General features: G+C 42.0%; 2 non-coding genes across 2 annotated transcripts; both read left to right on the forward strand.

Annotated features, from left to right (window-relative positions):
- Positions 1–6,145: 6,145 nt before the first annotated feature.
- Trnat-cgu (transfer RNA threonine (anticodon CGU)) lies at positions 6,146–6,218 on the forward strand. The gene has a single exon. It is a non-coding gene; the product is annotated as a tRNA-Thr (tRNA).
- A 3-nt stretch (positions 6,219–6,221) lies between these two features.
- On the forward strand, positions 6,222–6,303 carry Trnas-aga (transfer RNA serine (anticodon AGA)). The gene has a single exon. It is a non-coding gene; the product is annotated as a tRNA-Ser (tRNA).
- The last annotated feature ends 5,353 nt before the right edge of the window (positions 6,304–11,656 follow it).

Genomic DNA, 11,656 nt, shown 5'->3' on the forward strand with positions numbered 1-11,656 from the left:
AGAATGTCCATTAGGGCTGTTCAAAAATAACTTTTTTCTTCGGATTCCAGCCATTCACTGATTAAATTGTCAGGTTACCCTAAAAAACGCTGCACACCAAATTTGGTTCGATTCTAACAAGTGTAGGACTCCGCAGATCCAATTAAAATTTTTAATTTATTATGGAAAATTAAAAAAAAAAATTCCCAATTTTCCTGCCAACCCCATGAAATTGTTGAGCTGTCTTCAAAGACGTTGCAAAACAAATTTGAGTCAATTCCGACCAGTAGAAGCGGAGTTATGTGAGTTTTTCGTTGATAAATCGCGGATTATCCACCAATCAAGGATAATCCGAGAAATTTCAACGAAAAACTCCAATAACTCCGCTTCTACTGGTCGGAATTGACTCAAATTTGTTTTGCAACGTCTTTGAAGACAGCTCAACAATTTCGTGGGGTTGGCAGAAAAATTTGGAATTTTTTTTTTTTAATTTTCCATAATAAATTAAAAATTTTAATTGGATCTGCGGAGGCCTCTACTTGTTGGAATCGAGTGAAATTTGGTGAGCAAGGTTTTCTACTGCAACCTGACGATTTAAGAGGTGACCGGCTTGAATCGGGAAAAAAAAGTTATTTTTGAACAGCCCTAATGTCCATATATGTCTTTTGAATTTCCACATTTCACGTTTTCCGCTCGCGTATGCCACTGTGGTGGCTATCAAGTGTGGACCAGCGTATATATTTCTGTACAGTTTCTCTTCGGTTATATCGATGTCCGCTCTGACTTTTTCTTCGAGTGAGTTCCTGATACAATAAAGTTTTCTTAGTATATTTGACAACGTACATATGCTTCACCGTGTCATTCTCTATTGCGCATAGTTTGCATTGACTTTTATTTGACATATTTTTCCTGTAGGTCCATTTTGCCTTTTTCATTATTGCTCCTGTAAGTATAGCTTCGGTTAGGCCTACTATTCGGTATGATAGTTCTCTTTGTTGGTTATTAATACATTTAGTTATGACCAGCGATGTTAGCCATATTGCCTTCGAGTTTTGTATTTCTTGGTTGGTCTCGTTTACGGTATTTAGCAATATTTCGTACACTTCTCTTTAGGCCGAATGCAAAACCGAAGTTCCCCGCACCCGTAACGTCACCGCCAGTGACATACTCTCTGTAAATATTCCACCCGACTTTTGACTAGGATATCTTCACGATTTCCTGGACTACACTCTGCGGCATTTCGAATCATTTAATATGTGTATGGTCTGTATACTGAACCAGTGGCGTACCCATAGGCTGGCGAGATTCTCGAATGCCCCCTACTAATTTCCTGCTTCGGAATAATGACTTCATACGTCGCAATGAGTATTCGTGAAGTCCCATCATTAGGAAATTCTGTGCCCTTTAATTTACAAAAAAGAATGGATACATCATTTATAATTGAAATTTGCCACCTGCAATCACAGAGACTGGTCATTTTTATTTGAAAAACTAAATTCCCTACATAAATATTATTTGAAGAGCTCCTTGGAGGTACAGAACTTCACTATCCAATTGAATAAGATGTTCATATTGAAATGAACTCGAAAATTTTTGGCTGACACTCGCCAGGGGTAATCATCAGTCAATACTCTACTCGTTGCAGACGATTAGACTACCCCTGACGAGTGTCAGCCGAGAATAATCGGGTTTATTTCAATATGAATATACTATTCATTTGTATAGTGGAGTTCTGTACCTCCAAGGAGCTCCACATTTCTCTTTGCGTGATTCTTTCCGGCTCCTCGCACTCGGCTGTTATGTTGCTGTATGTTGTGATTCCTCCCGTATGGCTTTTGTTGGCCTGAACATGTGCGGCATATTATTATGATATAAACGCTTGGTTGATATTTTTTTACAAATAATGCCCACTGCCCATGTTATATATGTTGCTTCTTGATGCAATATTTGCTCCGGCTGGGTTATCGTACTTAGAATTTGGGTTCGTTGGAATCTTTTTGCTTTTACCGACGCCATCTATCACAAATCACATTCAATCATTGGCGTTGATTGTGCGCAACCCTGTCTTTAGCCTTGTTCATGTATAGAAGACCGTTATCCGATGTTTGTGCGATTTTTACCAACGAACGACAGACGCTGTAATACGTTGCCGACAAACCGGCTGTACTTGCGATTTGTTGATCTGCTGCTGTGGAATGAATAAAGTTCAACCCAACTATTCGCCGACTCTCTGTTGCGGGCCGTGATGTCGTCTTGCATAGGAGAACGCCCGCCATATAGCCGTATAATGGCTCCAGATCACATAGAGAAGTAGAGGTGGTGGATATTGCTAATTTTCACATTGCAGCACCTCTAGTACGGGCAAGAATAGGCTGTACGGTGTACTACACTGTACAGTGTACATGTACATTACAACAGAGGTGGACAGATTACAACCCTGGGGCCGCACACATTTTTGTGCTACACGAAAGTGTCGAGAAACGTTCTGTTCATGATATCGCATTGTGTCTTATCGCATTGTACATTGTGTGTGACTTGTTCAGATGAAAAAAATACATAACCCAACGATGCTGATTCTCGACGACTGTCGGAGAGATGCTGTTTCACACTTCAGGTCCGGCATACCTGATAGAACGATGCGGTTTCTTGTATTCCGTCCTGATCATATATGGTAGTTGTTCTAGTGGCATGCGGGTGTGTTGTAATTGAGCGCTTTTGATTCCGATGTGACGTAGTCGTCGAAATTTGTGGGACAGTGACTAGTGACCGCAATGGAACTGATACATAAGCTTGGCAATTTCTAGCTTCCTCACATCTTCTACGTTTAGAACACCAAATCTTTCGAGTAGCGATTTCTCAGTTGCACATCCAGGCACCCTTGGGCGAGACATTTACTTTGTAGAAGTATCGAATGTAGACTGTCGAGTCGTTAGAGAAGTTGCCTACCTATACCATCATGGTTTTACGTCTTAAAACTTAACCCACCACTGACACCAGGTGTTTACTTTTCTTGCGACTCTGTTTCAGAAGATAAATGGATGTAGCGAAAACCAAAGGTCGTGCAAGGTTATAGATGGTGTATAAAATATTATTATTACATAAATAGTACAAGACCGCTATCGACCATTTTCCGGACATGTCGACATCACTGAATTGAAGATATCTCAAAATATCAGCCGCAATAAACCGAGACTAATCCGCAAAACATTTATACTTCGGTGTCGCGTATATACACTATACCAGTGGTTCTCAACCGGGGGTCCGCGGACCCCTAGGGGTCCGCGAAGCAATTTCAGGGGGTCCGCGAGACCTCCAAATTTTTAGTATGGCTGATATTCTAATTTTCATTTTTTTTATTTGAGAAAGCACGAGGCAGTTTCGCACAACAACTGCTAAAATCTCATGAGTCATATCATCGTAATAATCGTCTGACATGATCGTAGTGTGGAAATTCATCTTCATAGCCAATTTCCCATTAACCTGCTGATGCAAACATATTGCTGTTTAGAGACGTTTTGTTGGGGTTTGTGGAAAAAGTAAGAATATGGAGATAGTAACGTCAATCAGGGTGACTTCGTAATGTCTGCGAAACCTTCTCGATTTAGAGTTGTCAGTCTCATCAAATTAGTGAACAGTCGTTTGAAATAAAAGGTTCCGGATTATTTCACCAATTTGTCCCAATGCAGGAAATGAAACCTCACCCCAAAACCCATTTTATCCTGTGACATAGATAACCATTATTTGAACAGCTTCTTGGAGGCACAGAATTTCAATATACAATTGGATAGTATATTCATTATTCATATTGAAATGAACCCGAATATTATCGGCTGACACCCGTCATAAATCGGACAATGGTATACATGCTCCTAAAGCTGGGCTATCAGATTTGGCGCATTCTGATGACGGATCCCCTATTGACAAGGCTGTTTTTTTATGAACAAGGAGTGTTTCGTTGCTATCAAAGCATAACGCTCCAACCCTGAGATTCATGTCACCAGTTATATTGGTATGCAGCAGCCTTGCCTTGTTAATGCTCAATTCTTCATGGTCGAAAATGTTTGCTCGTAAATATATATGTAAAACCGAACAGAACAAGTAGTTTCATGACAGTCTTTCTCAGGTTGGAAAACTCGGATCCATTCTTAGGCGCAGAAAATTTGTCTATACTTTTAGATTAAGATTTTACCTTGACCTTGGAAACTCTTTACGGGCCGATCAAAATGCCGTCGCGGGCCGAATCCGGCCCGCGGTCTATTGCCCGTCCCTGCGCTAGATGCTGGACGTCATATGTTTATAAAATATATGTTTCTTCATTTTGATGCCATAAATGTTGCGATCGCACCAAAAGTATCGTCGAAGCGTTATGCGTTAATATTGCATTAGCCCCCATCTATCTCTGCGGAAATGGTTTTCGGCACTCCTCGTTCATATCATAACGAGGATGCGAATTTTCAAGACACGACCACGTACTTCAAGAAATACAGCAGCAAAATTAGCTTTGAAATAATAGAAGTCTACCAATTTCTACATAAATAGTATGATGTTATTTGCATGAAAAATCATTATTTTGCTATTCATCACAAGCCTACAGTTCATATTTGCACAAGACAGATATGAAGGTTGCACCATAATAGAGCTAAAATTGAACTAAAACTTCAGGGGGTCCGCGAGAGTCCGTGACGGTCAAAAGGGGTCCGCGAAGCCAAAAAGGTTGAGAACCACTGCACTATACAGTCATATGTCTGTTCCGATAGCTTGCCAACGCTAGCCATCAAAAGCGCTAATCCAAGAAATAACTGATTGGCGGTCTGTTAGTTGACACGGATGGATGTTTCAGTTAACAAAGTGCTGAGACAGCAGTGGTATAAGTGTCATATCTCTTGGTGAATGAAGCGTCGTTAATATAAGAGTTGATAGAACTAGGGATGGTGTGAACGTGAGGTTCACGTTCGCGTTCTGTGTGTGAACCTCGGAAATTTAGAGGTTCGCGTTCACAACAGAACCTTGGTAGGTTCTGCACTGTGAACCTTTTCATATAATACAGTTTTCACTTCAAATTTATTGCATTTCAACTGCGGGACACTCTATGCACGGCGCTGGAAGCATAAAAAAGCAACAATAAACGAGCATGTACCTTGGCAATCTCAAAAATTTTAATTGCTTTTTTACAAAAGTTTGCTCGAAATATCTGGCTTTCCGCAATCACACAGCATCACGAACGAAGTACACTAAATGTATAGACAGCGAATGATGCTTATTCATCCAATCAATGAAATTGATATCGTTTTCTGATGTAAAAATATCAAGCAGGCGTATGGGGTCAATCTTGACTTCATATGTTTAATGTATCATTAAAACCAAATCCGTGCGATTGAGGTGTTGGCTACTGTATAACCTGTTAATGGGGCAACATCGGGGGGGCAAGTATAAAAACCTGTTTTGCACTCTGCTCAATATCAATGTAACAGACGCCGAGTACATTGGACGGTCTGGCCTAGACCGTGTGTGCCCGATGTCACAGTTCTTTTCGGTATTGATCTTTTTTGAAGCCGCGGCCCTTTTACTGGGCTTTTTTGTCGCCGTAAGAACGGCAACGGCGGGGGAAGAGGAGCCCAGATTAACCTCCGACGGGAATCGAACCCGGTCCGTCAAATTGGTGGGCGCCAAACCACTACACTATCTGCCCCGACTACACTATCTCCTTTGAGTATATATATCATTTGATTGCCTCAGTTTATACATTTAGCGACGTTTAAAACGCCAATATGTACTTCAGCATTGTGTCATTATGTGGCCCGAGTCGTCGCTAGGCATCGTGTTTAACTGTACACTAATATAGGCTATTACTTCATTGAAAGATAGGGTTGGAATTAGCAATATGACGTCACGTGACGTCATGAGGTTCACGTTCGTGTTCACACAGAACCTCTCAAAAAGGTTCGCGTTCACACGAACCTGAACCTTTCAGAGGTTCACACCATCCCTAGATAGAACCCCTATTACCAGCTACCATGATCATTAGTACATGACACTATCGATTAGTAAATTGACACATTGTTAGGTGTCCAGTCCATATTTCCATGAATAGCAATACCTCCCTTTAGGAATTATAAAGTTAGCTATGAGGAAATATCAAAATTTGCTCTCCAGCCAGAGCACGTCAGCCGCCGTAGCTCAGTGGTTAGAGCACTGGTCTCGTAAACCAGGGGTCGTGAGTTCGAATCTCACCGGTGGCTCGAGTTGTCGTGGCCGAGTGGTTAAGGCGACAGACTAGAAATCTGTTGGGCTCTGCCCGCGCAGGTTCGAATCCTGCCGACAACGATATTTTTCTTCTACTGTGACTTCGATGCAGGGTTGTAACCAAGTCACTAAACTCCGAGTCACCATTCAATCTCACTTTTGTAGTTTTGACTTGAGTCAAGTCGAGTCATTTATAGTCCACCACCGAGTCTGAGTCCAAGTCAGCGAGCAAAGGGTCGAGTTCGAGTCATGGTGTTATGACTCGAGTCCGAGTCCAAGTCATTGCGTTGACTGCTCAGTTTCGAGTTGAAGTCTTGTTAAACCCACTTTTATAACTCTGTTTTGGTAATATCGATAGGTTCGCATTTAAAATAAACTCATTTTCCTCAGTATTAAGTAACAGTTTCTGGTCGCATTTTCAAGTACCAGTACCAATAGGCGAAATATCAACAGTCTGGTAACTTTATATTCTTCGAAATTACAATGAAATGTCGGTCTTGGCCGTCTGAGATTAGATTCATATGACTTGGTCCGAGTCATGCGCAATGACTCGAGTCCAAGTCGAGTCAATACACAGATTGACTCGAGTCGAGTCGAATCATTTCGATATATTTTCAGAAAATGACTCGAGTCAAGTCGAGTAATCAGAAAATCGCGACTCGAGTCGAGTCATTACTCCAGTCATTACAACCCTGTTTCGATGCCTATTTGTTCATTTTAGTTCATTAGCAATTTAAAGTACCACAGGGCCGTTGCACCCATGCCTTCAAATAAGACACACACCTGAGTCATACAGCAGAAATCACAATGGTTTGATGTAAGCGTTCGTTATTATCTTTTTATGTGTGTAAATCTGGCACGCTATGAAATTTATAAAACGTTCGCGGCACGCTTGATAAAAAGTTTCTATGCAAATTCTTCAACTACTATTGCAATAGATGTGACTGTGTTTATATAAGCATACACGGCTGAAAATATATTACATATTGACAAATGACAATCATACCCGCATCTCGTCGTCAATTAAGCAGAGTATTTCATTTACAGCTTTCAATTACCCTACAATCAAAACAGAGAATCTACATTCATAAAGCCATAAAGATGCAAATGGCAATAACATTTCATTTGCTTTTGTGGCGATCGTGGAATTAGATTTGGATGGAAACCGTTTAAACTCCTCTATTTTCACGGAAACAGTGTTTTAAAAGGACGAGACGTTCTTCTGCCCCTGTCTGAAGATTGCTAGATTCCTTGCATCCAAATGGATTGACCACCCATCGAAAGTATAAACTCTGAGAAAAAACGTTGAAGTCCTGATAACGTGTTTATGTTATGCCGAAATGCCGGTCCATAGAATAGTCACGCTCCTGCAGGCTACACACTGCATACTCCTAGAATATAAAGCGTCCAAACGGTTTCCTACGATATTAGGACGTTCGTTCGTACTTTCTAACACGGTTGGACTCATTTCTGTATATTATGTATATTTGTAAACATGTCAGGGTTGTAACCAAGTCACAAGGCTCCGAATCACAAGTCAATCTCACTTTTATAATTTTGACTCGAGTCAAGTCGAGCCGATTTCAACTCACCACCGAGTCAAGTCCAAGTCAGCGAGCAGAGGGGCGAATCCGAGTCCAATAAATAAATACAGTCCATCCTCAAGATTACCGGACCACGACTGACCTATCGATCTCGCTTCCCATGACATGCCGCCCTATTTCTTGTCGCTTTCTTTTTCTATACTGTATTTTTTACTTTCATTCAGTGTGCATGCCTCCTCTTTACTACGCCTAGGCCAAGGTGGGTGTCCGATTCCATTGACAAATCCAAGTCGCTCCGACATCTTCCTGTCTATTCATTGTATCGCATTTTTTGTGGTGTATTGAACTGATAAAATTGCTAATAAACCAATGATGATGATGATGAATTCATTGTGTTGACTGCTCAGTTTCCAGCTGAAGTCTTGTAAACTCACTTTTTATAACTCTGTTTATTGATATCGAATGGTTCACATTTATAATATACCTACTAATTTCCCTCACTTTTCGCAGGTTCTGATCGCATTTCCAAATACCAGTACCAGATGAAATCCCAATAGTGTGGTTACTTTACTATAGTATATCTTCTTCGAAACTACAATGAAAAATCGGTCTGTGTCGTCTGAGTCTCGAGTCATATGACTTGGTTCGAGTCATTCGAGTCACCAGTCACCGAGCGAGATAGTGTAATGGTTATGCGTCCGGCTTCTCGAGCGGTAGGTCGTGGGTTCGATCCCCGGCCGGGTCATACCAAAGACTCGAAAAATGGTATCCGCAGCTATCCTGCTAGGCGCTCAGCAATCACGGATAGCATGGAGGAGAAAAAAACGGGGGCGCAGACTAGATGGGACCTCATGGGACCGTATCGCAACTCCGTCGCCAAAGCATCTCGATGGTGCAGGCGAGAAAGAATATCATATCTCTCTCTCTATCACCATTCACCATTGGAGCATAAATAATCACTTACGTTGTATACATTCGTACAGAATATTGTATAAGTTTTCCGTCCCCCATTGGGTTCTACGCACGATAAAAACAAATGTTAGAAAGCTTAGAAAGCTTACGCTGATACAAACACTTCTTTTTAATCTCATCTTGATCGGACTTTTTTTCGTGTCAAATTTTAACTTATAAAAAAAATTTCTAAATTTTTTACAACCAAATCCTCCAATTCTTTTTTTTTCCGCCGAGGCCGAATTCACTAAACCCGTTTTTCGTAAATTTCCGGGGCTGAATTCACCGATCCGTAAGGTCACTGAAAAAGTCCGCGTAAGCAGTGTCTTACAAAAGCCTAGAGGTGGGCCGTGCTATAAGTCGGCAGTTATGGAAAATAAGAAGAATATCGGCCTGGTGTAAATGACCATAGTAGTCGACAAACACCATGAAATACCCCAAAAACAAACAAACAATGAACAATCGGTCTGTGTCGTCTGAGTCTCAAGTTATATGACTTGGTTCGAGTCATGCGCAATGACTCGAGTCCAAGTCGAGTCGATATAGACAAATTGACTCGAGAGGAACCGAGTCATTTCGATATTTTTAGAAAATGACTAAAGTCATCAGAAAATCGTGACTCGAGTCGAGTCATGACTCTGTAGGCATACAGCAGGGGTCATCATCATCATTGGTTTATTAGCAATTTTATCAATTCAATTCACCACAAAAAAATGCGATACAATGAATAGACAGGAAGATGTCGAAGCGACTTGGATTTTTCAATGGAATCGGACACCCACCTTGGCCTAGGCGTAGTAAAGAGGAGGCATGCACACTGAATGAAAGTAAAGAATACAGTATAGAAAAAGAAAGCGACAAGAAATAGGGCGGCATGTCATGGGAAGCGAGATCGATAGGTCAGTCGTGGTCCGGTAATCTTGAGGATGGACTGTATTTATTTAGTAGTAATTGCTTGTATTTCGACTTGAATGTGGACATGCTCGATCGTCGACTGTCGGATGGCAAACCGATTTGCGATTCACGGCCGCATTTCGGTGATACTGACTAAGTGACTACGGCCGCATTCCAGGACACAGTCATAATGAACTAGCTGAACGCCAATTACACACCTTTCCGGTGAACTCATACGGACTGAGCTATTTAATCATATCGCCTTACTATGTGCACCAAAGTCGCGAGTGGTCATGTTACGGGACTGGTCACAGTCATTAATATTAGTAGTTTTATTACTATCAAACATTTATCCTTTCTTGGCCCATGTGATCAAATTCACTGGTAAAGTTGGTGGATGAGGGCGTTTTCTAAAACTTAGGGCAAGTTATAAATGATGATGCGTCTTCGGGCGAGCCAATTCATAGTAGTCACTTTGTAGCATGCCGTTTTTCTTGACCTTCCATCAGGATTGCCGGTATAGTGAGGAGCACACGATTCCGAGTTTGTATTTCAATATGGGGCGGATCGTTTTCCTTTGCTGTTCGAATCTAGGCTATACTGTGGGCGCTGATTGGAAATGGCGCTACTATGTATTAAAAATCCTAAAACAAAGTCAAATTGAATCGCACGCAGCGTGAAAAAATTAGTTTTAATCTCTCAAGAAATCAGGATTCAATTCGGCAATTCAAATTGCATGTCGACGGCCGCTAACATAATATACCAATTGCATTACGTGTCCACGGCCACGGTTCGGCTACCCCTGACCTATAGCTTGTCAAAACGTAGTATGAAGCTACGGCATTGGTATAATCGGAGCATTCGTGATCGCCCCACAGCATTGTCACAAGTGCGACCCAGTTGTAGTCGCACAATAGCCGCCTCCACCGAGCGAGATAGTGTAATGGTTATGCGTCCGGCTTCTCGAGCGGTAGGTCGTGGGTTCGATCCCCGGCCGGGTCATACCAAAGACTCGAAAAATGGTACCCGCAGCTATCCTGCTAGGCGCTCAGCAATCACGGATAGCATGGAGGAGAAAAAATAACGGGGGCGCAGACTAGATGACCTCATGAGGCCGTATCGCAACTCCGTCGCCAAAGCATCTCGATGGTGCAGGCGAGAAAGAATATCATATCTCTCTCTCTCTCTCTCTCTCTCTGCGTGTCAATCACACTTTACAGTAACGCCAATCAACGACCAAGAGCAATTCCTCTCCAGGTCACTGGACCACGATCTTACACAGCCAACTTTTGTTATATTCTATTGCAGTGCTTTTCAACCTTTTTGAGCTCCATTCGCACTTTTTTTTGAAAAATAATTTCATTCGCACCAGTCAGCCGAAATTTAGTACACGAAAGTAGTTATATAGATCGGTCGTGATTCGCCATTGTGGCTTATGGGCGGGGTGGCACGGTGCCGAGAAACCGGGGGTGGCACGGTGACCCTTATCTCTTATGGCGGGGGTGGCACGGTGCCATTGTGTCTTATGGCGGGGGTCGCATGGTTACCTTTTCGGGTATACGCGCGGCGGCACGGTGCCGTGAAAACTCGTGGTGGCATGGTTACCTTTTCAGGTATAGGCGCGGTGACATGGTGACCTTTCAGGAGAGATGATTTGACTAACGTTGTGGGTATAGGCGCGGCGGCACGGTGTTGAATATGTATCAAGTAAATAGTCATGTGATTGATCCTTAGGTAATGTGTATATTCCAAATTACGGCGAGTACGACAATGATATATCGTTATTCTTATGGACGCGGCGATGATTCGTACTTTCGAGTATCTCTCGCATGGTGTTGAATATGTACGAGTCACCAACAATAACCATGCAAACGGAAACGTGGTTTGTCGTGAGGATTAAGCAGTGCGTGCGACCTATATTTCGAATGACCTGTGCGCTGAATTATTTCTCGTCCAGCCGCTACTATCGATTATTACACTATTCCATTCAGTGTGAAATAGTTTGATCGTAAATTATGATATATGATGTCGTAGTTTAGTCGTGT

Source organism: Botryllus schlosseri, chromosome 1, assembly GCF_051294905.1.
Source record: "Botryllus schlosseri isolate E-star chromosome 1, Bs_hap1, whole genome shotgun sequence".
Classification (NCBI taxonomy): domain Eukaryota; kingdom Metazoa; phylum Chordata; class Ascidiacea; order Stolidobranchia; family Styelidae; genus Botryllus; species Botryllus schlosseri.